At 41.6% G+C, this 27625-nt stretch overlaps 1 protein-coding gene and 1 non-coding gene across 4 annotated transcripts in view; both read right to left on the reverse strand.

Annotated features, from left to right (window-relative positions):
* Mpped2 (metallophosphoesterase domain containing 2) overlaps window positions 1–27625 on the reverse strand; it is a 174430-nt gene that overhangs the window by 44397 nt on the left and 102408 nt on the right. The gene's annotated exons all lie outside the window — the stretch shown is intronic.
* LOC115030471 (small Cajal body-specific RNA 4) lies at window positions 12408–12532 on the reverse strand. The gene has a single exon (XR_003836067.1).

The following is a 27625-nucleotide window of genomic DNA, read 5'->3' on the forward strand; positions in this document are numbered from 1 at the left end:
GTATACATTTGAAATATCAAATTTATTTTCCATTCATGCTTTAAACACTACATGTAAGTCCTTAAGTGACTCTGGCAGCTTGTCTTTTTGTTGGTATTTTGAATGCGGGTGCGGGGCGGGGGGGGGGGGGGGAGCTGTTTCAACAACCCTCGCCTTCCTCCGCATGGGTTGTTGGATGGGAGGCAGTCAGAAGTTATGCATGTGCACTTCATCAACAACATAAATCAATTAAGCACAGCTATTCCCGAAGGAAGCCATCCCTCTGCTGCTAAGCTTGGCTTAACATAATGAGATACGGGAGCTCCCACACACACACACACACACAGGCAGGTTCCTCACCTAGTCAGGTCTGTTGAGCTTGGAACCGCCCCTGGGCACATCCTCACTCACTGGTCATTCGACTCTGCAAGACTGGCCTGCCGATGTCTCAGCCAGAAGGGCCTGGAACTCAGTGCCACCTAAGCTAAGCAGGACATTGGTCTCATATGGCCACACTACATTCCGAACGCAAAGCCTATATGTCTTGGCTTTCAATACTTTTAAATGTTAGCTGTTCTTTCTATTGTTTCTTTGTGGAAGACCTGTCCTGGTATGAATAGAAGAAACAGAGGAAGTCCTTCACTCATCTACAGTCAGGAGGAAAGAATGGGGGAAAGATCTAGAGAAAGTCACCCAAGGAAGTCATGGTTATGGAAGCCCCCAAGTTCCTTCCACTGTCGGAGGAGCTGACATGGGGACGAAGGCATAAACAGGTGTGGGTTCAGCTGAAGGAGTTGTGAACAGAGCTTGTTCCCTCGCCTACTAAATGACTGGAACTCAGCCAGCAAAAGCTGTCTGATCATCTCTGAGTAACAGGTGCGCTGGTCATATTGGATTTGTGATTTGGGCAGTTAAAGAGAGTAGATGAATTCATATATGTCAGCACTTACCCATCCCCTGCAGTGTGTGCATATGTGTACATGCATGTATCCCTTTGTACGTGTGTGTATTTATTTGGGTAAAAGAACTGCATATGTCACATGTCGAGATAAACATAAAGGGAGACCACCATCCTGAAAATGTAAGAACAAACAAACAGGAGGAAAAATAAAATGTTTTCTTTTGAATGCGGCAGAGGTCACAATGAGACCTACAACACATGCTGCCTTGGTACCTTCGGCATTTCCAACAGCCACAGTGTGCACTAGAGGACCACATCCATGTCAGTTTCCCGGGCCCTCCCACTTCTGAGTCAAGAAACACTTCGATGATATTAATGAACCAGTCTACACCAATCTACATTAAACTCTTAATTTCCCAAGGTTCAGTGTGACCTCTGCGGCAGAGCCTAATGCTTATGGAGTATTGCTGAAATAGAAGAAGCAAAGTCCTTGTGTGACACGGGATGTACTCCGTAGCACACAGGGAAAAGCCCAGAACCCTGGGTTCCTGCAGACTGCCCTGAAGGTTGTCCCCAGGTAGCACACCCAGTCTGCTTCCAGCCCATTTTCTTTATTGTTGTGAGTTTTTTTTTTTAAAGGTTAGACGATTTTAAGGTTTTTTGTTTTTCCTGGTTCCATGCATAAAACATGGTTTGAGGGTGGGAGAAAAAAAAATAATGTTAATGCAACAGTCTCATTTTATAAATGAAGAAAGTAGGGACCGAGTGAAAGGGTGTCATCCAAAAATCACATAACTAGGTACAAACAGAAAGGCTAATTGGCATTCCTAAGTTCCACACCCACCCTTCTACAACACAGCAGAATGAGCTTGAAAGAAAACAAGTAATTAAAAAGTATCTTAAAAATAAAATTTAAAAAATTACAATTAGCCATGTCCTACCCAGCCTACGTTCTAAATTAATTGGATATAAATTTAGTTTTACTGGAAGGAGGCAGAAAGATGTCCTCCTATCAGGCACCAACTTGCATGAGGCATTCTAGGAATAAGTTCACAGCCAAACCACACACCTGTAACTTCAAAGCCAGGTATTCGTTAGTGGGCATAAAAATCACCTGGGTGATAAAGGGAGACTTTTCTGCTACAATGACAAAAGTCAGGACTCACAAAAGGGTCCAGAAAATGGTTAACAAGCACTTGAGTCAAGACTGAGACTTGTACTTGGAATCACATGCCTGAAAGCTAGGCCAACAGGGTAAATAAAACATGGCTGACTCTGGTCACCGGGAGACAATGGAAAACCCAGGCTTGAAATTCTTACGGATGATTTTAAACATCTAGGAAGATAAAATAATTTTGGATTAATCCTCAGAGGTTTAAGTTTACCCATAAGCCATCTACTATAGATGCCTCCCCACCTGAGCTGTGCTCCTCTCTGTTGAGTAGTGCTAACATGTTCATAAATAAACCCAGTTTTCTGGGACCATAATATATTTGGTTTGAAACAGATGTCTCTATGACAACCCTAATTTTACAATAAGAAAACCCACAAACATCTTGCATAGAAAATAAAGCCCAAAGTGGAAAATTCTGGAATGTGGGATCTCCTGAGGTTTTGTTAGCAACCGAGAATGTTCTGGTCTTCCTAAAGAAAGAGCCATTATAGGATTTCTAGGTCCCAGTATTCGAAGGGGCTTGGACAGGAGGATCATAAAGCACACAGTCGTTTTCAAATCTACAGTGTTTCACACTGAAGCATTCTAAGGCTAGCTCAAGTTAACCAAGTTAACCAGAAATCAGAAAGCGTGTCTTCCCATCTTACTCGGTGATCTATTGCTGTGAAGAGACACCATGACCACAACAGCTCTTATAAAAGAAAGCATTTAACTGGGACTTGCATACACTTTCAGAGGTTTAGTCCATTATTGGCAGGTTGGGACACATGGCAGCATGCAGGCAGACACGGCACCCAAGATGTAGCTGAGAGTTCTACATCAGAATCCAGAGAAAGCACGAAGTATGAAGAGAGAGACCCTGGGCTTGGCTTGCATTTTTGAAACTCCCCAAAACACACTTCCTCCAACAAGGCCACACCCCTAGCCCTTTCAAACCATATTCAAACCACCACACCTGCTGGCTCTCCTGCTCCCCCAGACCCTCCATGTGTAAGTCAGGGTTGGGTGACAGGGACATACTTCTTTCTTTTTGGAATTTCTGCACACTGTATATGAAGTATCATAAATTAGTTTTGCTCAGAGGTGGGAAGTATTGTTAAAAATCCAAACATTCATTTATTTTCCCAGAAACAAACAAACTAACAAAAGACCTGGATTGAACTATCTGGAGACAAACAGTGACAAGAAGGCTTTGTCTGAGAGTCTGTCTGGCATCTGTTGCAGTCTGTAGATCCCATGAACACAACTCTTACAATGGCACACATCTGACCAGGTGCACCCTGACGCAGTGCTGGGCAGATGGCGGGTTTACGCTCCTCTTGGAGTGTGTCTTGTTTAAGTTCAGGTGCTGCCTTTCTCTGTCCAGTCAGACTATTCTCTTCTTGTGCATTTCTGCATCCCCTGACTACAGTGTAAGGTTTGGTCCTCTCCTTATCCCTCAATGGAAAAAGATCTCCGGTGACAAGAATCAAGAGTCCCAGAGTTGTGTTTTTGGGAGCAGTGTGAGGTGGCAATGATTTCTGCTGAAAACAACCTGAGAGCATGCTTGTGGGACTGTAGGACAGACAACCATTATAGAAAATGATAGTGTCACTCCTTAAGTTAAAGGTAGAATTAACATATAGTACCTTATAGCAAGAACTAAAACCAGGGCCTTGTGTGCAGGTGCTCATAGCAGCAATACGCAGAATCCATATTATATGGTAACACCCTGAACCCATTAGCAGGTGAATGAGTAAACAAAATGTGGTATATGAATACAATGGAGTAAGTAAACGAATGCAGTGTATGTTAGGACCTGGGTAAAATAGTAAGACCTAAATGGAATGTTAAGGCCTAGGTAACAGTTACCTGGCTAGCCTGCCATTATAAGGAAACTTTTCATATCATTTTCTATAGCGGTTGCCTGTCCTATAGTTACTAGGAAAGATTCTAATGCCAACTTGATTATCTGCTGTCTTATGCCCTTGGAAATCAATCACAATACAAGTCAGTAGAACTGTTTTGCATGGTTACTCACAATAAGCTTGGACTCGAACCAACCACAAACAACACTTCCTGCACCTGTGTATAAGCTTTTATGGTGTAAGCTGCCCCTGAGAGGGACCCCAATATAAAAGAGACACCTGTACCAATATAAGAGACTATTTGGAACAAGACTTCCATTTTGAATAGGGGTCAAGTAAATATTAAGACCCCCCTGAGAACTGATATCATACTCAACAGAAAGAGACATGGACGTAGGTAACTGACATCCTGGTAAAGAAGTTAAGACATGACTGTTAGACAAGGCAAGTCCCTTGCCATAGTTGAAGACCCCAACCAATGGAAACCAGACAGATGTACAAAAAGACACGTTCTTAAGGAAATCCCCTACCCCTAAATCCTGATTGTTGAAATAACTTGGCACAGATGTTTGTGGATTTGGGGCTTCAAAACCCCTAGGGACTTAATTATGAATCACGGTTCAGTTCCTAAATCTGGACCTGGCCCTAGCCAATCAGTCCTGGGGCATAGGCTCAATAAACTATCTCTGTCTGACTGAGGTCAGTGTTTGTGGGGTGTGTGAGGAGATTCCTGGACCCTAACAATACACATATGTAAAACAGAATAGTATTCAGCCCTCAAAAGAAAGAAAATTCTGAGACGTATTGCATCAGAACCCATTGAAGGAATCTTGTTAAGTGAAATATGCCCCAAACTGCCAAGGTCCAGCCTCAGCTAGGTCTAGGTTCCTGAAAGAAGGGTTATCAGTGCAAACAAATGATTGGAAGTCAAATCGTGGGTTACAAGCTGGCAGTCTATGTTCTGCTTGAGACAGCATTCCAGACTTCTGTCTCTCTCTCTCTCTCTCTCTCTTCTCTGTTCTGCTCAGAACAGCCTTTTCTGGCTATTCTAAAACCTCCCTGGTTGAGACAGCCAACTTTCTTCTAGAGAAAGCTCTCTCTGGTTGAACCAGCACTCTTTGCTAGTAAAACCCCCCAAAAGCTCTCTGAATAGCTTATGGGTTTTCTGACCAAAGTCAGAAAAGCTGCTATTTAAAAAAAAAAAATCTTGGATCTTTTGACCAAGTCAAAAATCCTGTTAGAAACATTCTAAAAGTAATTCTTGGGTTTTTCAATAAAAATCAGAAAGTAAAAAAAAAAAAAAAAAAAAAAAATTAAAAGCCCTGTGTTCACTCTTAAGATAGCCTTCCCTAAATAGCTGCTAGAAAACATTCTAAGAGCTGTGTCAGCTCTCTAAGTAATTCTTGGGATTTGAGAAATCTTGTTAGAAAAAAATTCTAAGAGTTGTGTTCATTCTCCACGGACTTTCTGACTAAAATCAGAAATCCTGTTTAAAAAAAAAAAATTCTTGAAAAAAAATTCACTCTCTAGTGATCTCCAGACAGCTTAGCTCTCAACAGAGAAAAACATTCTAAAGAGGGTCTGCTATTGATTTCTGCCAGCTCATCTCAAGTAGACCTAAAGCCCAAATTTTTATTAACATATCAATTTAGCAATTTATTCCAGGTTCCCTCTAGTCCATCCCAGAAATCAGCATTAGCCCCTTGACTCTTAGGAAGAGACAGCAAGCACAAGCACAGACAATAAGATAGCAAGGTGGGACCCCACCCTGGAATTATCATTCTGACCACAACTGGGCCAGAATTTACGTGGCCCCAGGCTGACCTTGAACTCAGGAATCTGCCTGCATTTGAATCTGCCCATCTCTGTATCTTTCTTACAAGCTGACCCCTAGGGTAGCAGCCTCTGTTCCTTTACATCTGTGAAGCTCCTTATACAATTCATATTTATATTTTTGCACAGTTGAGAAAAACATATTTTCAAACTCATGTGTTTAGAACTCTTTCCCATAGCCTTAAGGGCTGTCCTGAAGGTTCCAGCATTTATCATTTTGCTGAGACATTAACCACACCTTTGACTCCTGGACTCATGCTGTCTCTGATTATCATGGAGTCATTAACATTAATTGGAAGGATATTCATCACAGGAGGAATGTGAAAATATGTACATTATTATACAAATAAGCCTTAAGCCCACAGCAGCCACCAACACTCTTGGAGGCCCATGCCCTGTTAGCTTTGTCCCAGAGGCGAGAGTCATGTCATTCCACCCCACGAAGGCCACGCTGGACTCAGCAAAAACCAAAAGTAAAAAGATTGCATGCTTGAACAGAAGTGAATGTGGCTGAAACGAGCCTCTAAATTTGAATGATAAAGTTTTGGCTTAAAGTTGACTCCATAGAAAGTTGAGTGGCTATCTGGCACGTGGTGCAAACAATTTGTAAGGCAATCAAAGAATAAAATTCTGCAACTCAGCGGCTAAGCCTCAGCCAATCACAGCAGATGACCTCTTGGCCAATCCTAGGCTCTGGGCTGCCAGATTAAGTCCAAGGGAGGCAAATGCCCAGCTGCACCAATGGCCTGCTCTACGTTAGCCTTTTCCTGTGTTCCAAGCTATAAAAATGGATGGCCACAGTTGTGAGGAGGATGGGTAGTGGGGGAAGAGCACCGCCTGGTTCTAGAGCCTTTTTCTTGCCGAAACTTTCTTATATTTCGATATGCTCAGGTCTTCTTTAGCAATCTAATTCCATTTGTAAGACTTATCTAGAGCCACGAAACTCACAGGAGCAGTCAGTAGGATAAGTGTGCCAGGGATTTGACTTGAAGAGGAAATAGGAGTTATTACTTGGTGGACATGGGATTTCAGTCTAAGATCTGGAGGTGGAAGGTGTCCAGTGTCATACCCACTTATAAATGGGCAAGGGAGTAAATTGGATGCCATGAATATTTTGGTACTAAAAGGGAGGGAAAGAAGGAAGAAGGGAAGGGAAGGGAAGGGAAGGGAAGGGAAGGGAAGGGAAGGGAAGGGAAGGGAAGGGAAGGGAAGGGAAGGGAAGGGAAGGGAAGGGAAGGGAAGGGAAGGGAAGGGAAGGGAAGGGAAGAAGGAAGGAAGGAGAAAACCTGATATGCAACATTGCTGTAATCCTGGTAGCAGAGGACAGGTCTCAGTGAGTACTTCTTTGTGCCATCGTGAAACTGAGATCAGGGGGCTACCCCTGCTCATATGGAAAGGATGCTCTTGTTTCTAGAATTCACACTGCATCATGGGTACCAAGACTGTCGAGCCATTAGAAGATAAAGAAAGAAACTTTGCAGTTCAGAGGCCAGCTCTCCAAAGCTGGCATCTGATGAAAAGGGGCCTGAAGAAACAGATATATTCCCTGGAAGTTGACTGTAGTGGCTAAATATTCTTCATTCAAAGTGGATGTTCTCCCGACCTCATACATTTAAGCAAAACTAATCATGACAATTTAATCTCTATAATTCCCCTCCATGGCCTTATTTCAGCTTCTGAAGGTAAACAGCATGTATTTTTCTATCACAACTGGAAACTCTGTTATGTTTTAGGAGATCATCCTGTGTAAACATCCAGGTGTTGATACTGAGAAGTCAGTATCTTGTGTAAATTCATTTGATCAAACCATCAATTGTAAGCTAGCAACTTGTTATGCCTGCTTTGAGTGCTGTCAGAATAAAAGCTCTGAGAAGCCTGTCCTGGAGGGAGAGCAGGGAAGATCGGTATTAAGATGCTTGTGGATGTTATCTAGGTTTTTGTGTATATCAGGAAAATAAAATAGAATTCGTACTGAATGCTTCTTCTACATTACTGCTTTCTAGCTAGTTCCTGTCACCAAAAAGCAACCAAAGATAGAGCATTCCTTTAGAATAACAATAAACTAAAAAAAGAAAAGGAAAAAATGAATCCCCAAACACTATAAGCCCCATCACAAGTATCAACTCATCCATCTCATTCCATGACACTAAACATCACCACCAGTCTGTAAACTCAACCCAGACATGAAGGATTAGTAAGACTTCACTGTTAGTAATGCTACATAAAATCACTGCTTAATGATTCAAAAATAGCAGGAGGATACCAACTCAAATACTTCTAAAAAGGAAGGGAACAATTAGTCTCTTTAAAGACATTTAAGTATTACTTTAAACAATGACTTCCTTCATTTAGAAAAAAAAAATCTGCTTCTATTTCTAGCCAGCAATCTATTTTCCCTAGACTCGATCCCCAAGAAAAGTTTACTAACGTCCAAATACTTGAAAAGTAGTCTCACTCCCCAACCCCCAACATCCACGGCCCATGTAATAAAAAGCCACTGTAGTATTTTTAATGGGTGGAAACTGAAGTAAATAGATGCACTTACTAGCACATGGCAGAGAGAATGGAAAGGCCATTCTCTCATTTAGAATTCATGTGATAGATGGAAAGTTTAATAAAAGGTCTAAGGGGGCTCATACAAGAGCTTTTAAATCTGGAAAGAAAAGAATCCTACAGGAAGAGGCTGGCCCCGGGGAAAGAGAGCTCACGGTGGGAGAAAGGGAGAAAGGAACGGTTGGCTTTTCTAAAGAAACTGTGATGGGGGTAGGGAAGGAAAGAAGAACAGTCAGAAATAGTTGGAGGACTTTAGATTGAATCTGTCCATTTTTATTCAAATAGTAAATCTGTAGAAACAGGAGACAGGAGGTTAAAAATCTCAACCAGTTCTTTGTGTATAAAGATGTTGCGGAGAAAGGCCTCTCTGCTGTCTATTGGGTAACGCTGTAGTATTAGTTATCATAAAACAAGCATCAAACCATTTTGATTATGTTCTAAAACATGAGCTCTACTATCACCCCAATACTAAGACAGTAGGTTTGGCAGAGGTTTGAGATCAATCTGGATTACAAAAGTTCCAGGTTGGCTTTGCCTACAGAGTGAGAGACCCATGTCAAAAATCAAACAAAGAAAAGAACCTTCAAAAAGGAGCATCCATTTTTTTCATGCTCAGTAAACAGCTTATGGTGATCATGTGTTTGCAGTTTGTCATATTCATGCCTCCCTCCATCTTCTCTCTCCAACAGCCTCAGTTTCCCCGTGACTCGGATGACTACACTTCAGGCTCAGCATAGCAGAGTCTCCGTTTAAGCTAAAGCCATTCATTAGTGTATTTTGTCCTGCTGGCTCTACCCAGTCTGAGCAGGGAGAGCTCAAGAACGCAAGTCAGAAAAAAAAAAAAAAAAAAAAAGCCACCTCCAGATTCTGTCAAGTTTTCCTCAAACATTGTCCCTCCCGTCATTGGCAGCCACTCTGAAAGGCTTAGGAGACTGTACTAAGCCTAAGCATGGAGCCAACCTGTAAGAAATAAGTTCTGTTCTGAAACAGAGAGGAAGACACTGTAATAGTCACATTTCAGCCTATGCTCAGGCCTCCACTGAAGCCATGCACACCTTTGAATTGTTTCAAATACACAACACATTCTAGTCCAGTTCAGGACAGTTTATGATAAAGTGACTACTACTTGGAGCATAGAAGTCCTGACCGTTATAAAATTACCCCTAAATTGGGAGGGGGAGAAAGGAAGAGACGAGAAGAAGAAGGAGCAGGGAGAAGGAGAAGGTGATGGAGAAGTAGGGGGGGGGGGGGGTAGAGGAGATAGAGATGTAAGAGGAGGAGGAGGAAGGGAAAGGAGGACAAGGAGTAGGCACAGGAGGAGGAGGAAGAGAAGGAGGAGGAGAAAGAGGAGGAGGAGGAGGAGAAACCATCATCTGGTCCCCAAAGCTTTAGAAAATGTAGCTCAGAGAATGACTGAGTTGAAATTTGCTCATCCAGTGTCTAAACAAACAAACAAACAAACAAACAAATCAAAGAGAATTGTTTTAATCTATTATAGCACAGATTGGAATATAGCAAAATTCAACAAAATTGGATTAATTACATTGATATATATGTAAACTATATGTGCACTCATCATGTAGCCTCTGAGAGCTGAGCCTGGACCGGCTCCTCTGTACGTCACTCTTTATTTCTATTTTTCACTTTGCCGTGAGTAATGTGTGTCCTCCTGCATGGGCTCGAGGTCTCCCTCTCCATCCCTTTCTCTCTCTTCTAGGTTTGTTTGACTAGACTGACTGTCCAGCAAGCACCAGGGATCCTCCTGTCTCTTCCTCCCCAGGGCTGGGATTAAAAGATTCCCAGGGATCAACTCAGGTACACATGCTGTAGGGAAATCACTTTACAGACTGAGATATCTTTCTTTCCTCTCCCCTCCCCTCCCCTCCTCTCCCCTCCCCTCCCTTCCCTCACCTCCTCTCCTCTTCTTTTCTTTTCTTATATTTATTCACTTATTTTATGTATAAGTACACTGTAGCTGTCTTCAGACACACCAGAAGAGGGCATCAGATCCCATTACAGTTGGTTGTGAGCCACTCTGTGGTTGCTGGAAACTGAACTCAGGACTTCTGGAAGAGCAGCCAGAGCATGCTCTTATCTGCAGAGCCATTTCTCCAGCCTTCCTTTAGTTTCTTAATGTACTGGATTTAAAGAAACCATTTTGAAGCTTAGAGCACCAGTCAACCGAACAAATGGTTGGCATTTCAAGTGTTTATTTTCTGCCACCAGACAGAGACCGGCTGAGCTATTGTGCTTATCAGAAAAGTCTCTGATCAAACTCAGAGAATATTCTAGGAATCTTCTCAGGAATACTCTAGGAATATTCTATGTTATGGCGTATTGCCTGTTTTTCATCAGCTTACTATTATGACTTATAATTGTATAAGATTATAGACTTAACAACTTATCAGGTTCAGTTTCAGGGTGATAGCGTCTGAAGGCATATATCTCAAGACGTTCTTCTCCCCTTTGAGAGGCTTTTTCAAAATCTGAAACCAGGCTTTTCAGCCCCAAACACCTAATGTGTTTCTGGATAAAAAGTATTTGAAAAATATGGTCATTAAAACCCAAACAAGCAAGACATTTAGAGTCTGTAATTCTGAACAAACTGGGTTTGCTAAGATTGGATGGCCATGTTTCATACTATGCACATTTGAGCACAGCGACACTGAGAGTGTGCATAACAGTATGGCGTATACTTTGGGTACATGTATAAGCTTCAACATTTTTACTTTATACATTGCAAAAAACAGTTACTAGGAACACCAGCCTGTGTTTTCCCCAATCCTTTATTCTAGGAAAGTCTTTGTGTTCATCTGCCTCGGGAGTGTTTACACACAATGGTTTAAACAGAAGTTTCTAGAAACACTGCTACCATTTCCTTGTGTAGGTTTTGCTTCCACTCAAGACAAAAAGCTTGATGGATGTTGGGACAGGGAGCGAGGAGAGCACCTCAGCAGGCTGGATGGGGATGAAGGCTGTCTACAGCCTCAAGACAGAGGTGAGAGCTTTCTGCAGGAAATGCCAGGGCTGTGGAGAAGTGAGGGTCCAGATGGAATTCCCTGCAAGGGGCAGCTTTGTGAGCAGTAACAAGCTCTCAGCAGAAGCAGCTGTGGCACGTCTCACAAGGAAGCCAAAGCATGTTCTCTGGGACCCTAAGGCAAGGTCAGAGAAAAGAGGCACGTCCTGCTATGGAGGTCCTGACTGATCCCCAACTGGTATGTTCCAAACAGACTGTGTATAAGGCCCTGACCAGGAACCTGCACAGAGATCTGTAATCAGGAGCCAAGACCCATTACTTTTCAAGTCAAGGGTCAAGGGCTCAGACTGAAATATGCTTCAATTCTAAAAATCAAACAAACATCCCAGTGTGCAATTACTCAAATCTGTGAGTCACACTAGCATAACACCCACACCTGCTATCCATGTTTAAATGTTTAAAAATGCAAGTTGCTGCTGCAGAATTATTGCGCACGCCTTGGGCTTTCATCAAGCCATGCAGCTGTGGCAAATTTTTGGATAGGGTAAGAGGAGGTTAGATACATCTCCATTCCTTACCTCTGAGATAGACTCACTGGAGCTATGACAGAATTGAGGTGAGATGGTGCAGATGCTCTTCAGAGGTGAGTTAGAACTGACCAACAGCCACCTGCGCTCTCCAGAGTTCCCCAACCAGCCCTCACTGAAGTCAAAAAGACGCATGTGCTACCAGTGTCTCTAGCTTGTGCCTGAACCATGTGCTAGAACCATGACTCATTTGCCACATCTGCATAACACCTGGCCTATGTTTACTAAATATTTCTCTAAACCAGACTTGGTTTTATTACTTAAATAAATTTATCCTCACCCTAAACGGCAATATCCATGAAATTACAAGTCCTGCACACACCCATACACTTTTCAGCAGGCATGTAAAAATGCCAAATTACCAAAAGAAGTGTGCAACTAGGCACAGCTTAAGATTATGTCACCCTCACTACCGGCACACTTGCTACAGCTCGGGAAACCCTGCACTGCACAATGGTGGCACTAGATGTTCTTCTGATTCCATTTTCTTTCTTTTTCTTAACCCACTTCTCTTCAATTTATGCTAAATTAAATGAAAACTAGCAAAGCGTGCTGAAAACATTGGGTAGTACAGTGAGCCCTGTGGTTTTCTCCAGGAAGGGCTGCTCTCTTCACCCCTTTGTCTAGGAGTGTATCGGCAAAGTCTTGCTTCATTAGACTCAGCCTTCTTGATCCTCCAGTGATTCCATTTTCTTTCTCCTGGCTTCCAAACTGCGATTACTTACCAGTGACAATGGGTTTGAATATAAAACGTTATTCAAAGAAGGAGGAAGCTAAGCGAGAGTAGGAGAATGGGAAGAAGTAACACAACAGAAAGAAGGGTGGAGGTCATAAAGAGAAGGACAAGACGCCCAGGCAAAATATCCAAACAGAAATGCTAACGGCAGAGGGAACGCTGCGTTTGCGCACGTGTCTGAGAAATGTAACCACACCAGGAAATCTGCTCATGAAAAGCATGGCTACCTGGAGAACAGCGACATTACCTTCAGCTATTACACAATGGGAGCACAGACCTGGAAATAGGGAGCATGGTGCTCTGCTTCCCCAGGGTCCTCGCAGCGCACTGATGCGCCATTGTGGCTTTTTGCCTCTGCAGACATACAGCCCTGGATTTGGGGATCCTCCTTCTTAAGGGGGTCCCTCCCTCTCCTTCCTTCCTTACCCTCCTTATCATCTCAGGAAGAAATTCCTGCAAAGCTCTTCCTTTGGTCACTGATATCTCTGGGAACCAAACCCATTAAGATATTTTTGATCCTTACTCATGCTATTTTGAATGTCTGGGTCACAGGAAGGAACCGATAAAAATAGAATTACAATGCCCTTACTGCCGAAGCAGCAAAGGAACTGATTAGGATTGATGTCTGAATAAATATACAATAGCAGCTCCTGCACATGAATGGCCTTTGGTTGGACCAAAAGAAGCGTAGGTCTTAGTGACCGCACATGCGTGCATTTGTTTCGCATGTCCTGTGTGCCTTTTTCTTAAGAGAAGACCCCCTCTTTTAAAAAAGATTAAGCATATACTAATGATCTAGAGAGATCGTTCAGTGGTCAAGAGAACTTGTTCTTGCAAATGACTTAAGTTCAATTCCAAGCACCCATGTGGTGGGTCACAAAATCCTTTGTAACTCCAGTTCCAGGGGATCTGATGCCTTCTTCTGACCTCTGTGGGCACTAGGCACACCCTGTAATGTGTACGTGAGCAAACCACTCATACATATAAAATAGATATGTAAAAATTAGTATAAAATGATCATAGTGATATAAAATGATGATAAGTGTTCATTGAACACAGACTGACAAGTAAGGAACTTGAAAGTTTGTATGTACTAACTCATCAAGTGTCCAGAGCCAACAATCTAATGGGGGATAAATGGATGCTATCCTTCTCCTCCTCCTTTTCTTTCTTTCTTTCTTTCTTTCTTTCTTTCTTTCTTTTCTTTTCTTTTCTTTTCTTTTTTTTTTTTTTAAATAAAGAAGCAAGTCAGAATCAAAGATGTAACTGCCATACAATAGACAGATACAAGTTAATTCCGCCTCTCCTGATAGGGTTAATATCATGGGGATTAATTAGTCTCTTTGACTCTAGTCTCTAACTGCAGTGCTAGAGGTGCTTAAGAAGGGGTGGCTACCAAGACAAGATGGAAAGGCAAGTCTAGTCCTTCCCAGGGCTTGGGCTTGCAGCACTGTAAACTTCCAAGTTCAAGGTGTTGCCAGCACAGATGCCATTATCTCCACAATGGCTCCTCCTTCCACACTCTCCATTGATCGGTAGACCGTCCCCAGTGAACATATGAATCTGACAATATTAAACAGACAAACGTCTAAAAGTATGGGCTAACCCCAGGATTTCCTTCTGTGTCTGGGAAGGTGCCCAGAGAAGCCTATGTATGGACAATACTCTCAGCCTACCTTGAACCACGTCCATCAAGTAACACCAAATACACTGTCTGTAGCCACGTCAGCTCAAAGAGTCTTGCCTGCTCATGTGAGAATATTCTGGCTCTCTGCACCTGAATTCTTTTATCCATCTCTTGTCATCATTCTATCCACTTTTAGTTTAGCATATTCTCTTATGCTTTTTAAATTATCATTTCACACTTAAAATTATGAAAGGATGGTCCATCGTGACAGTGGACAGCCATGTAGACAGTTCATGATAAACAAGAGGCCATGATCCCATTTCTTTAGTCCTTTTCTCTCTGTCTTTTATTTTCCCTATTATTAATTTGCAGGGCTCTGGATCAAACCCAGGGCTTGTGTGCAGATGAGCGTTCTATCAGTAACTCTGAAAAACTTCTTCCTTCACATTATCTGAGAGCCTACTGGCCCTGCATGGTCTTTCAAGCAAGCAAACTCCTTTAATAAGCACCAAACACTATCTGGAAAGTAGACATTCAATGTCTTGCTGTCACCCACAGACTTAACTCCCTGGTCTCTGTGCTCTTTGGAGCCACACCAACCGCCTCCCTTTCCTTCCACCCGAGGGCCTAATGTCTTATTTATACTGCCAGGTTCCCCTTACTTCTCATTAGCCATGTGCCCTGCAGCCCAGGACAATGGCTGCCTCTCTCTGGCTTTCTCCACCTCTTCTGCCTTCTCTTCTTTCATCGTACACATTTAGGTTTCCAGTCTCTAAGATTCTCCATAAGTCTCTAAGTTAATGACAGAGAGAAACTTTAAATGCGCTACCTGTCTACAGAAGGTGTCCAGTTGCAGTCTGAGTAAATAAACATCTTTCACAACAGGCACCTTTCGAAACCCATCACGGGTACATTATCAAGTGGCAAGAATCACTTCATGCAAGTCAGCAGGACAGAAGTTCAAGTTCTCACCTGCTTTGAGCCCACAAGTCCGAAATCTCTCACTGTTAATGTCTCAGCCTATCTCAAGTAAAGTAAAAACCTTAGTCTACTACTGCAGAGAACTGCAGTACTCCCACTTGCTATCCTGGCCTCCTTTCCTTAATACCCTCATGTTAGTATGCACTGAATCTAGCATTCTTCCAAAAGGAAAAACAAAACAAAACAACAACAACAACAAAACCATGCTTCCGCAGAAGCACAGTATGCAATCCAGACACTTTTACAAAGCACTCTGACCCTGACAGCCAGCTCTTAGTCCACCACATACTGAGTTCCAGGGTCAGGCAATTGCCTACACATTCTAAACTCTTAGCTCCTACTAGCACTGTTCGTGTCTGTGGGCATACCTGAAAGATCCTCTTCCAGGTTCTTCCCAGTCTCCCTGAAGCATCTCCTTCCCCACCCAAACCAGACCAGCTGCTCACAGTGTCTGTCTCCAAAGCAATCTTACAAAATTAGCTCTTAAGTCATTTGCTTATCTCTCTTTCTTTACTAAGTGCCTTACAAGGTCCCCCAGGGTCAGTGACTTGCTTTGTTCATGCCCGTGTCTCCAGCACACAGGGTTGTGTTCAACACTGCATGGAACAGGCTCTCCATAGCTAACAGCTATATTAACCTCTGAATAAAACTCTAAACAGTGCAAGGGTACGTTTCTACCACCGAGACAGCTTCAGAAGCCTCTTTGGGCTGTTTATCTTTTCTAACTGGCTCTCTTTTTCTCCTAAATTCACCTACCATGGCTTTCCAAAGGACAACAAACCCATTTATAACATGCAACCAACAAGTTTTCTTTCAAGTTTGATAGGGCCACAGCATGAATCTTCGTAACCCTGCTTTTGAACTGTATTTGGCATACGTCTGCAGAATATGTTTAGCTTGTTTCTCTTCCACGAATGCTTGTATACATTATACATGCATGTGCCCCATGCCCACAAAGGCCAGGAGAGTGTTGGAGTCTCTGGAGCCTAAGTTGCAGATAGTTGTGAGCCATCACATAGATGCTGGGAACTAGCTAGATCTGGCTTCTCTGCCAGAACAGTCACTGCTCTTAAAGGCAGAGTCATCTCTATAGTCTCAAGAAATGGTTCTCGAGAGGCGGGTCTGCAATGCTCAAAAAAACAAAACGTATGGGATCCAGAACTTGAGTCTAGAATCTACGAGTTTTAAATCATGAATAGGGTTGAATTTAAAAGATTTTTTTCTTCACCTACTGATAGAGGAGGAAACTCCGATTTTCTCCTTTATTGTTTACTTTTATTTTATGTGCAATGATGTTTTGCCTGCATGTGTGTTTGTGTGACAATGTCACATCCCCAGGAACTAGTTACAGATAGCTGTCAGCTGCCATGTAGGTGCTGAGAATTGAACCTGGGTCCTCTTGAAGAGCAGCCAGTGCTCTTAACCACTGAACAATCTCTTTAGTCCTTTATTGCTAATGGAAGCAATTTGACTGATTTATTCTTCCTTCCTTCCTTCCTTTATCCCCTCCCCTCCCTCCCTCCCTCTGTACCTCTCCTGTCCTTCATTGCTGCCTCCCTCCCAACCTCTTCCCTTATTTTTCCCCTCCTCCCTTCCAAATGGTACACCCAGACTCTTTTCCTGGGATAAATTAAAGCTAGACTAGTATGTTAGGAATTTTTTTTGTTCATTTTGTTTTGCATGTTCTTGGATTTGATCTGTGAGTGTTTTATGTAGTATCTTAGTGTCTGCTCATGGTGTAATACAGTTTCCTATAAGTTTTGTTCTCTTTCTTAGACGGTATGTTGACTATAAAGTAAGATGGGAAATGGTCTTTCTTCTAAATAGTTGATGAAATTCATCATTAAAGATTCCGTGACTTACTTTTCATAATAAAAGGTTTTGAAATCAGGTTAATTATTATATTGAGGCACTCAAATTTTATATTTTACTTTGTGCACATCCTTTTTCCCTTTTAGTATTTTTAAAAGAAAGGTGTGCACTTACTGTAAGTTTCAAATTTTGTCAGCATAAAATTGCTCATGAACCCCTCTTATCTTTTCAGAGTTCCAAAGCTTTGTAGTGAGAACGCCTTTCCATTCCTCATACTAATGGTTTATAGTCTTGATCAGTAAGGGCTCATCAGTTTGATTTTTTTTTCAAATAACAAGTTTTAATTCTGTTACATTCTGTTTCATTATTTTCTCTTAATTTTATTCATTTTAATTTCTTCTATGTCTTCATTCTGGATCTTGCTTGCTCTTTCTTTTGGGGGTAGAGCAGCCTTAAGTAATTGGTTTTCGTCTGTGATTTATACTACAGAGATTAAAAACTTCAATGTAGAGAAGGGGGGAAGGGGGCCCTTATAGATTGTTAGTAGAAGTGTAAAGTACTCAAAACTGTGTCAAAATCAGGTTGGGGGTTGCTCAACAAATTAAAAGTAGTTCTTCCATATGACTGGGTTATATCACTCCTAGGTATTTAGCTTAAGAATTCCTACTCACTGTATCACAAAGATAATTATACATCAATGCTTAGTGTGGTATTATTCATAACAGCTAATTTATGAAACTAACCTAGGCGTCCATCAACAGTGGAACATGAAAAATGTGGTTTATGTACACGATAAGATAAATTCAGCCATTAAGAATAATAAAATTATATTGTTTGAATGAAAAGTGGATGTAAATGGAGATTATTATATTTAGTGAATTAAGTTGGATGAACATTGTCTTTTCCTCTCATTTGTGGATCTTAGATTTTATATAGATACATAAAATCATATATATATATATGTGTATATGTATATATATATATAAATAATCATGAACATAGAAGCAAGGGCTAGCAGGATGGCTCAGCAGGTAAAGGTACTTGTAATAAGCTTGGTAACCTGAATTCAATCCCTAGAGCCCATATAAGGCTGAAGGAGAGAGCAGACTCCAGAGTTTCTCTGATCTCCATATATAGTCCATGGCACATATACCCCCTACATACATTATGCCCTTATGTACACACACACACCAAAATGAATAATTACAATAATAAATTCAAATTTAAAGTGAAGGTAGAAACAAAACTACCTAGAGGAAGAAAGAGGGCAAGTAAAAGGGCAGAAGAAGAAGAGAGACTGAGAGGTATGTAGGGAAATAAGATTGTGGTGGTTTGAATGAGAATGGACCTCAAAGGCTCCTATGTTTCAATACATAGTCCCCTGTTGGCAGAACTGTTTGGAAAGGATCAGGAGATGTGGCCTTGTTGAAGGATGTGTCACTGTGGGTGAGATTTGAGGTTTCAAAAGCCTAAGTCACTCCCAGTGTGCTCTCTGCCTCCTGCTTATGGATTAAGATGTGAGCTCTCAGCTGTCCCTGCCACATGCCTTTGCTCTGCCATCATGGACTCGAACCCACTGAAACTGTTAGCCCAATTAAATGCTCTTTTTTATAAGCTGCCTTGGTCATGGTTGTTAGCATTCTGTCTAAGTTCCATCACACAGTTACCTGGCAACAGGCAGGTATGCTCCTTCCTACAGTTACCTGGCAACAGCCAGGTAAACCTGACCCACTATAAAAGGGGCTGCTTGGCCCCTCCTCACTCTCCTATTCTCTTACTCTCTTGGGCTCTTCCCTTCTCCTCCCTGTCCCGTTGCCCTTCCCCTCACCCTTTCCTCTCTCTCCACATGCTCATGGCCATAGCCAGCCTCTACTTCTCTACTCTCTCTGCCTCTCTCTGCCTTTACTACCCTCTTAACTCCCCTCCCCATGCCCTGAATAAACTCTATCCTATACTCTACTCTTTGTCTTAGTCAGGGTTTCTATTCCTGCACAAACACCATGACCAAGAAGCGAGTTGGGGAGGAAAGGGTTTATTCGGCTTACACTTCCATGCTGCTGTTCATCACCAAAGGAAGTCAGGACTGGAACTCAAACAGGTCAGGGAGCAGGAGCTGATGCAGAAGCCATGGAGGGATGTTCTTTACTGGCTTGCCTCCTCTGGCTTGCTCAGCCTACTCTCTTATAGAACCCAAGACTACCAGCCCAGAGATGGCACCACCCACAAGGGGCCTTTCCCCCTTGATCACTAATTGAGAAAATGCCTTACAGTTGGATCTCATGGAGGCATTTCCTCAACTGAAGCTCCTTTCTCTGTGATAACTCCAGCTGTGTCAAGTTGACACAAAAATAGCCAGAACACTCTTGTATGGCTGGTCCCTCAGGGGGAAATACCCCCATAGAGCATATCTCCTCTCTATCTTTTCATAAACACATCAATGGTGTTTTGTCATAGCAGTAGAAAAGTAACTAAAACAGTGCTCCAAGTACATTATACACATGTGTGAAAAGCTCTTTTAACCTCAGTACTATATACAATTCGCACATGCCATTTTTTAAAAAACAGGAGCATTAAGAAGTTCCCTTACTTATAGGTCACGATATACAACAGTGAGAAGAAGAACATACAAGAGAGGAGAGAGAAGAACCACCATGAGTTAGCTAAGCCATAAAAATGTGGCCATGTGGGCTTGCCAGTTAATGCTAAGAACAACACAGATAAAACATAAAAAATAATAACTTGGGTTATAGACAAAAAGGTAGATGCCAACAACATGAAAAATAGTTTCCCAGCTATTGTGCTGCCTAGAACATATTTAAAGATGTAAAGGCTGAGCTGGTGAGATGGCTCAGTGGGTACGAGCACTGACTGCTCTTCCAAAGGTCCTGAGTTCAAATCCCAGGAACCACATGGAGGCTCACAACCACCGGCAATGAGATCTGATGCCCTCTTCTGGTGTGTCTGAAGACAGCTACAGTGTACTTATGTATAATAGTAAATAAATAAATCTTGGAGCAGAGCAAGCAGGGACTGAGCGAGCAGAGTTGACCAGAGCGAGCGGGGCAACCAGAGCGAGGCCAACTGGAGTGAGCAGAGGTCCTAAACATTCAATTCTCAACAACCACATGAAGGATCACAACCAGCTGTACAGCTACAGTGTACTCACATACATAAAATAAATAAATAAATCTTTAATAAAAAAAAAAAAAAAAAAAGAATTTCCCTTACGGCATATATCCAGAAGATGTCCCAACCGGTAAGAAGGACACATGCTCCACTATGTTCATAGCAGCCTTATTTATAATAGCCAGAAGCTGGAAAGAACCCAGATGCCCCTCAACAGAGGAATGGATACAGAAATTATGGTACATTTACACAATGGAGTACTACTCAGCTATTAAAAAGAATGAATTTATGAAATTCCTAGCCAAATGGATGGACCTGGAGGGCATCATCTTGAGTGAGGTAACACAATCACAAAGGAACTCACACAATATGTATTCACTGATAAGTGGATATTAGCCCAAAACTTAGGATACCCAAGATATAAGACACAATTTGCTAAACGCATGAAACTCAAGAAGAATGAAGACCAAAGTGTGGACACTATGCCCCTTCTTAGAATTGGGAACAAAACACCCATGGAAGGAGTTACAGAGACAAAGTTTGGAGCTGTGACAAAAGGATGGACCATCTAGAGACTGCCATACCCAGGGATCCATCCCATAATCAGCTTCCAAACGCTGACACCATTGCATACACTAGCAAGATTTTGCTGAAAGGACCCAGATATAGCTGTCTCTTGTGAGACTATGCCGGGGCCTAGCAAACACAGAAGTGGATGCTCACAGTCAGCTATTGGATGGATCACAGGGCCCCCAATGGAGGAGCTAGAGAAAGTACCCAAGGAGCTAAAGGGATCTGCAACCCTATAGGTGGAACAACATTATGAACTAACCAGTACCCCGGAGCTCTTAACTCTAGCTGCATATGTATCAAAAGATGGCCTAGTCGGCCATCACTAGAAAGAGAGGCCCATTGGACTTGCAAACTTTATATGCCCCAGTACAGGGGAACGCCAAGGGCCAAAAAGTGGGAGTGGGTGGGTAGGGAGGTGGTGGGGAGGGTATGGGGTACTTTTAGGACAGCATTGGAAATGTAATTGAGGAAAATACGTAATAAAAAATATTAAATTTTTTTTTTTAAAAAAAGAAGTTCCCTTACAAGTCACGCTTTATCTGTATCCCACAGATTGTCATGTGCTGCACTTTTGTATCATCCAATTTCAAAAAGGGTCTAAAGATTTTTCTTTGATTTAGTAGCATGCCATTTAATTTCCAAGCATTGTGGTTGGGTAGTAATTAGATCTTATTGCTATTGATTTCTAACTAAGATTCACTATACCCAGTGAAAGGTCTTGGCATGGTTTCAGTCTTAGGCTTACTGGGATTTATTTCATGGTCCAGCATGGTATAGACTGGGCAAAGAATCATATACATTTCAAAAGGATGTACATTCTGTAGATTTTAAGTGTCCTCCAAATACTGACTGGTTCGAGGCAATTGGTCCTGTTGGTTCGAGGCAATTGGTCCTGTTGTTTAGAGGCTCTATCTGCCATTTATTTATTTATTTATTTATTTATTATTTTGGATATGTCTAGTTTTAAAATTAAAGAGAGAAGAATGTTGCAATCTCTTATTATGATTGTGAGACTATCTTTTTTTCTTTCAACACTGTAACTGCTTATTTTGTATATTTTTAAGGTCCAAGGTTAAGCACATATGGGCTTATGATAATTGTGTCTTTCTGAGGAGTTGACTCCTTTTCTTCCATTATGAATGCCCCTCTTTACCTTTGGTAACATTCTTAATTCTTAATTTACTCTGCCCGATAGTCACGACGCCACTCCAGCCTTCTTGTGCTTACCACTTGTATCAACCTGTACAGTCCAATCCATTTACATCCGCCCCCTTGTGTATTCTATGTAGAGTGCATCTTTATACTTGAAATGTTTTTCTAAGTGTGTGTTTTAGCTAACATTTGTTTTCTAATAACCTTAGATAATCAATTGTCTTTTTTTATTATACCTCTTTGAATTACTTCTTTAGTGGCTGTTCTAAACATCACATTCTACATCCTTAGCAGCATTTTATAATGTATTTAAAGCTAGTCCACAGCAATTCATGCAATACCTAAAACTCTTATTTTAGAACTCTGCTACTTTAATAATTTCTCCCATATGTAATTTGTTTTAATCTTACATATTTCACAGTTTCCTTTTTCTTAGATGCTACATGATTTAACTATATTGTGCCTAAACATAGTTGGTCTATAATTTTCAGGTTTGTAGTTAACTGTACCTCTTTATATGTAAAGTGATGTGATTCATAGTCAGGGGACTCAATGGAGAATTACTTTTCAAATTCTTCCCTTTACTATAGTTCTCAAATCACTCTCGTAGACTTCTGGTTATCATCCCATATCTTTGAAGCTGGTAATCATTTCAGTAATTCTCTTCTTAAATTAGATAGCTCTGTTAACATAGCTTCAGGTTCACTTCATCTTTTTTCTCTTAGCTGATAGGCTGTTGATTCCATAGGTGAATAATGTTTTCAAATACTACGTTTCTTCCATTCCAAAGTTTCTGGTTAGTTTTTAATTTTCTATTTTACTTATATCATTGCTAGATTTTATTCACTAGAAACATGTTTCCTCTGTTCTTACTTAGTATAGTTAAAATATATGCTTTAAAATGTTGTCTGATAATGTTTCATCTCAAGGCTGGCCTATGATGTTTCTTCCTTTAAAAGAGAGTCAAATTATCCTGACTCTTTAAATGTCAAACACTAGTGGATGTTTTAAGTATCACCTGTGGAGCCAGGCCTATAATTTATTTTGGTAGATAGTTATCTTGGTCAGAACCAAACTCCCAACTCTGCTACAGCTGAGGTGGTATTAGCTCATAATCTGCATCTGGATGCTGTCAGTCTGTCCATACATGTGGGTCCATAATCGTCAACATCACAGTTATTATCAGAATTGCCAATCCTCTTACTTGTGTCTTCTTTTATCTTCTTCCCCTTGGGGCTCTTCCTTACTTTCTGGCAGTTCTGGTTACTCTGAGCTCTTCCAAACAGCTCTTCTTGCCACAAGGAATGAATTCTGTTGGAATTTTAGCCATACCACAACTCCAGTAACTGTGGCTACTGCCAGGGCCCAGACTACAGACATGGAGCACTTCACAGCAACAGCAGCTTCCTGTAAGGTCCACCCTTCCCCCACTGGATCTCTCCAAAGGTCTGAGACAGTTATTTATGGTTAGTATTACTGCACTACCATGGATGAGTCCAGGGCCTTGCACATGCTGGGCAAGTGTTCCACTACTGAATTAGAGCCACAGTCCCCCAAATATTTAGCTTCTGTTTTCCTAGAATTTTCCATAGTTATTTGTGGAAGGCTCAATCTGTTACAAGCTTAGATTTCCGTAACTGAATGAAACCACAACAATATCATTTTTGAAGACTTCAAAACCCATAACTATAAGTTGTGTAGACAGGTGTACACACTTGCACACACACACACAAATACATGTGTGCCTTCTTATAAGAAACAGCTAAAGGGAAAGAACCCAGATGTCCCTCAACAGAGGAATGGATACAGAAAATGTAGTACATTTACACAATAGAGTATTACTCAGTTATTAAAAACAATAAATTCATGAAATTCTTAGGCAAATGGATGGAATTAGAAAATATCATCCTGAGTGAGGTAACCCAATCACAAAAGAACACACATGATATACACTCACTGATAAGTGGAGATTAGTCCAGAAACTTAGAATACCCAAGATACAATTTGCAAAACACATAAACTCAAGAAGAAGGAAGATCAAAGTGTGGACATTTTGGTCTTTCTTAGAAAGGGGAACAAAATACCCATGGGAGGAGTTGCAAAGACAATGTGTGGAGCAAAAAAAAAAAAGAAAAAGAAACAGCTAAGGAAGAAAACAATAAGGCAGATTAATGTACTCTTGGGGATCGAAGGCAGAGGGACACGAGCTTCTCCAGGAAAATGTCAATAAATAAAATGATTATGTCACTGTTCTAGCTCTTTGACAGTGCATGGGTTCATGAATATTCATGATATTTATTCATAAATGGACAAATATCATGGGACCGATAATGGTTAGGCTGAGTGAGACTAACCATGACAGTTGTCTAACTAAGAACTTGAATGATTTTCATTCTATTTATCTAAAGCCAAATACAGGCTCTAAGAAATGGCCAAGGATTTATGAAACCCATACATAGGTGGAATTCATGTACCCTCAGCATATATGCAGGTCTTAAGACATATAGCTAATAATGAGGAAACCTTTCAACAGTGCTCTTGTCTTGAATGGGAAAACAGATAAAACCATGCGTGTGTCTTTTTTGTTGATGTTGTTCACAACACAGACCAACATTTCAAAAAAGGAAAATGTCCTGGGGGTTTGAAAAGTAAGGAGGGGCAATAATAGTAGCATGTGCCTTTAATCCCAGCACTTTGTAGGCAGAAGCAGACAGATCTGAGTTCAAGGCCAACTTGTCTCCCATTATCAGGCTGAGTGAGTTCTAGGACAGCCAGGGCTAGAGAGAGAAGCCCCATTTCACAAAACAACAAACAAACAACAACAGAAAAGAAGGCAAGAAAAGAGACTAAACCTAAGAATGCACAGGCTCCTGTAGAGCAGGAGAAATGGCTACCGTGTCTGCTGACATGCACGTCCCATGTCAAGGATTGTGGGACCTGTTCCCAAGTGTCCTCCACAGTCTTATTATCTCACAGGAAGCTTCATGGAACACTAGAGACTATGCCAGAGGAAGGGAGATAGATGTACTGGCCAGGGGGCTGGAAAAAGTGAGGTCATCAGAGAGTTCTTTCCCATCCCTAATTTCATGACTCCCTCTAAAAATGAAGGAGAACTCAAACCCCTTCAAAGTAAGACCTGGCTCAGAAGACTGAGGCTGATGAGAGAAAGCTTATTGACGCTCATTTGTTTGTTTATATTAATTACACAAAATGTCAAAAGACCCCTCCAACTAACTATGGGTAAAATTTTAAGCAAAAGCAAGATATTTCCCCCCTCCCCTGGAAATTGGAAACAATAAGGAAAGAATAGAGAAGAATATTACTAAAAAAATACACAATAAGAGCAAACCAAAGTGTGATACGTCACAGCCCTCATCTACTTCTCAGGCTATTTATACAAATAAAAAACAATCACTGAGTCTCTCCACCTGCATCCCACAGGCTTTGCCTCGGAGAATGATTTCCAGAAGACAAAACTCCAAAGAAAAAGATACAACTAGCCTTTCCTCTTCGTTTTCTCATCTTTGATGTTAATACATTTTTAGTCCAGGAAATAGATGACTGGCTGTTGCTTCCACAGAATCAGATATGAACACACATTTTGAAAGCTATACTTTATAATAATGCATTGAAAGAAAAAAAAAGACGGTCGAGAAATTTGTTAACTGCTCTAAAATTCAAATCTCCAACCAGCCGAACATCCCCATGGGTTTAAGTAAATAGGACCTCTCTGGGGGAAGGTAATCCTAATTATGTGGCAAGCCACAAGGCATCCAAGTTTATGTCAGTAGCAGGTTCTGATAAGCGCTGCATTGAAGGAGCTAGTCTGGGCTGTTTCTCGTATGTGTGTGTCAGCGGGGGGGGGGGGGGGGGGGGGGGGGAGGCTGGTGCAATGTTGGTATTTAACTGAGATCCACAGGCCAGGAAAGGTCAGGCTGGACAAAGCAGTGCCTAATGAAGCTGCTAGTGTCTGGGGTGAAAGAGCCACAAAGCCTTTCAAATTAGCAGCTGAATCCTGACACTCATTAGCGATTATATATGCAAGGGTTGCATCTTAAGCCCCAGCCAATAAAACAGCCTAGACATTCTGCGTACACACAAAGGAATACAGGATGTCCAAACAGAAAGAAGTAGAATCTTTTCAATGCTCTCCCCGTCACATTTTGACATCTCTCTTCCCCCTTTCTGTCTTTATTTTTAAAATGATGACAGGGCTACAGTGTGCTTACCTTCCAATTTAGCCCTAAAATAATTACCGGCGTGACGAAAATGAGACTTTCATTTTTAAATTTTAATCAAGGAGAGGTCTAGTCAGAAATTGCTTCTGCTAAAATTCTGCACAAGACATAATATAGCATGTTAACTAACACAGCCAATAAATCACACTGAAGCACTTATTAAAGTATCTTACGGGACTAAATTTATCACTGATGACAAATTTAATTTGAAAATCAGAATCTGCTCCTTGCATTCACTTGATGGGGGGGGGGGGGATGCAGTTATTTCCCAAGCAATGAATGCTAAATATACTTGCGATTTTTACTGGAAAAGTCTTTTTCCTAGAGCTTGGGACACTGGGAAAAGCCGCACATCAGACTTCTTTCGCAGTAGTCCCAGCCTCGTCCACATTAGGCGAATTTTTACAAGGAGGATAATGAACATCTTATGAAGCAATTTATAACCATCGCTCTGTTAACCCACTCACTCTCCACAGGTAGGTCAGTCCTTGTCCCTTGATAATGAAGCAAATTGAGAGACAGAATTTCCCCTGTGTGACAGGTAAAATAATTTTAAGGCATGGCAGCGTCGTTTGGCACAAGGGAAGGTGGAGAGAGGAAAGTAGGAAAAAAAAAAAACAAAACCTCACAAACATCATTGAGTTTTCTTATAAATTACCTAAAGCTGTGGGTAAGTATCAAAATAGACAAAAACTCTCTTAATAGGAAATCCCTGCTTGGCGAAGTATTTCTGGGGGTATAAGGACAATGTCTCATTTTCTGTTCTGGCCAACTCTACAAAGCACTTTACTGTGGCTCAGAGTTAGGTGACGTCAGTTATATCATCTACAAACATGCCCCCTTCCTAAAACTAAGCCTGCAGTTCTACACTAGGATTTTTCCGTTGCCTTTTCAAACTGGTTTCTTCCTTAACAATGCAATCGCCATACAAACCCCAAATCTCACGGCCTGGTTCTGTTTAAGGCAAAGCTTGCAGCCTGAGCCACAGCGTGACAAGGAGAACACATTAAGCTCTGAATGAAAGCCCCGGAGTCCCCCAGTCAACCTGTTTTGCAGACTGATTAATAGAAACAAGCTCCAAGGACTAATCAGAAGGTGAGCCCTGTTTCACAGATTAATAGAACAAAGACATGCGAGAGGAGGGGGCGTTATGGCACCAGAATACAAATAAGCAGAGGTGGGCACACCAGGCTCTCCACCACTGAAGACACATCCTGTAAAGCCAGAACCAGGCCCCCCCTTCCCAGGGTATCGCATTTAGGAATGAATTGAAAGGCAAGCCCCCAAAGACGTCTGGCTTTTATTAGCTTGCGAAGCACCTAGGTTCCGCCTTCCCGAGACTCTGATTTAAAAGGGAAACGCAATTTGCAGCAGAATGATGCATAGCTCTGGGTGCTTTAAGGGGAAGGCTTCGATTTCAGCAGGGCAAAGCCCAGCACTTGTTGATTAGCACAAACACTTCCAACTCCCCCATCCTTTGTAATGAGCTGTCCCACAGGTGATTTGTGAAGTGTGTGCCAGCAAATGCC

Source organism: Mus caroli, unplaced genomic scaffold (assembly GCF_978045245.1).
Source record: "Mus caroli unplaced genomic scaffold, Mus_caroli_1 scaffold_2, whole genome shotgun sequence".
Classification (NCBI taxonomy): domain Eukaryota; kingdom Metazoa; phylum Chordata; class Mammalia; order Rodentia; family Muridae; genus Mus; species Mus caroli.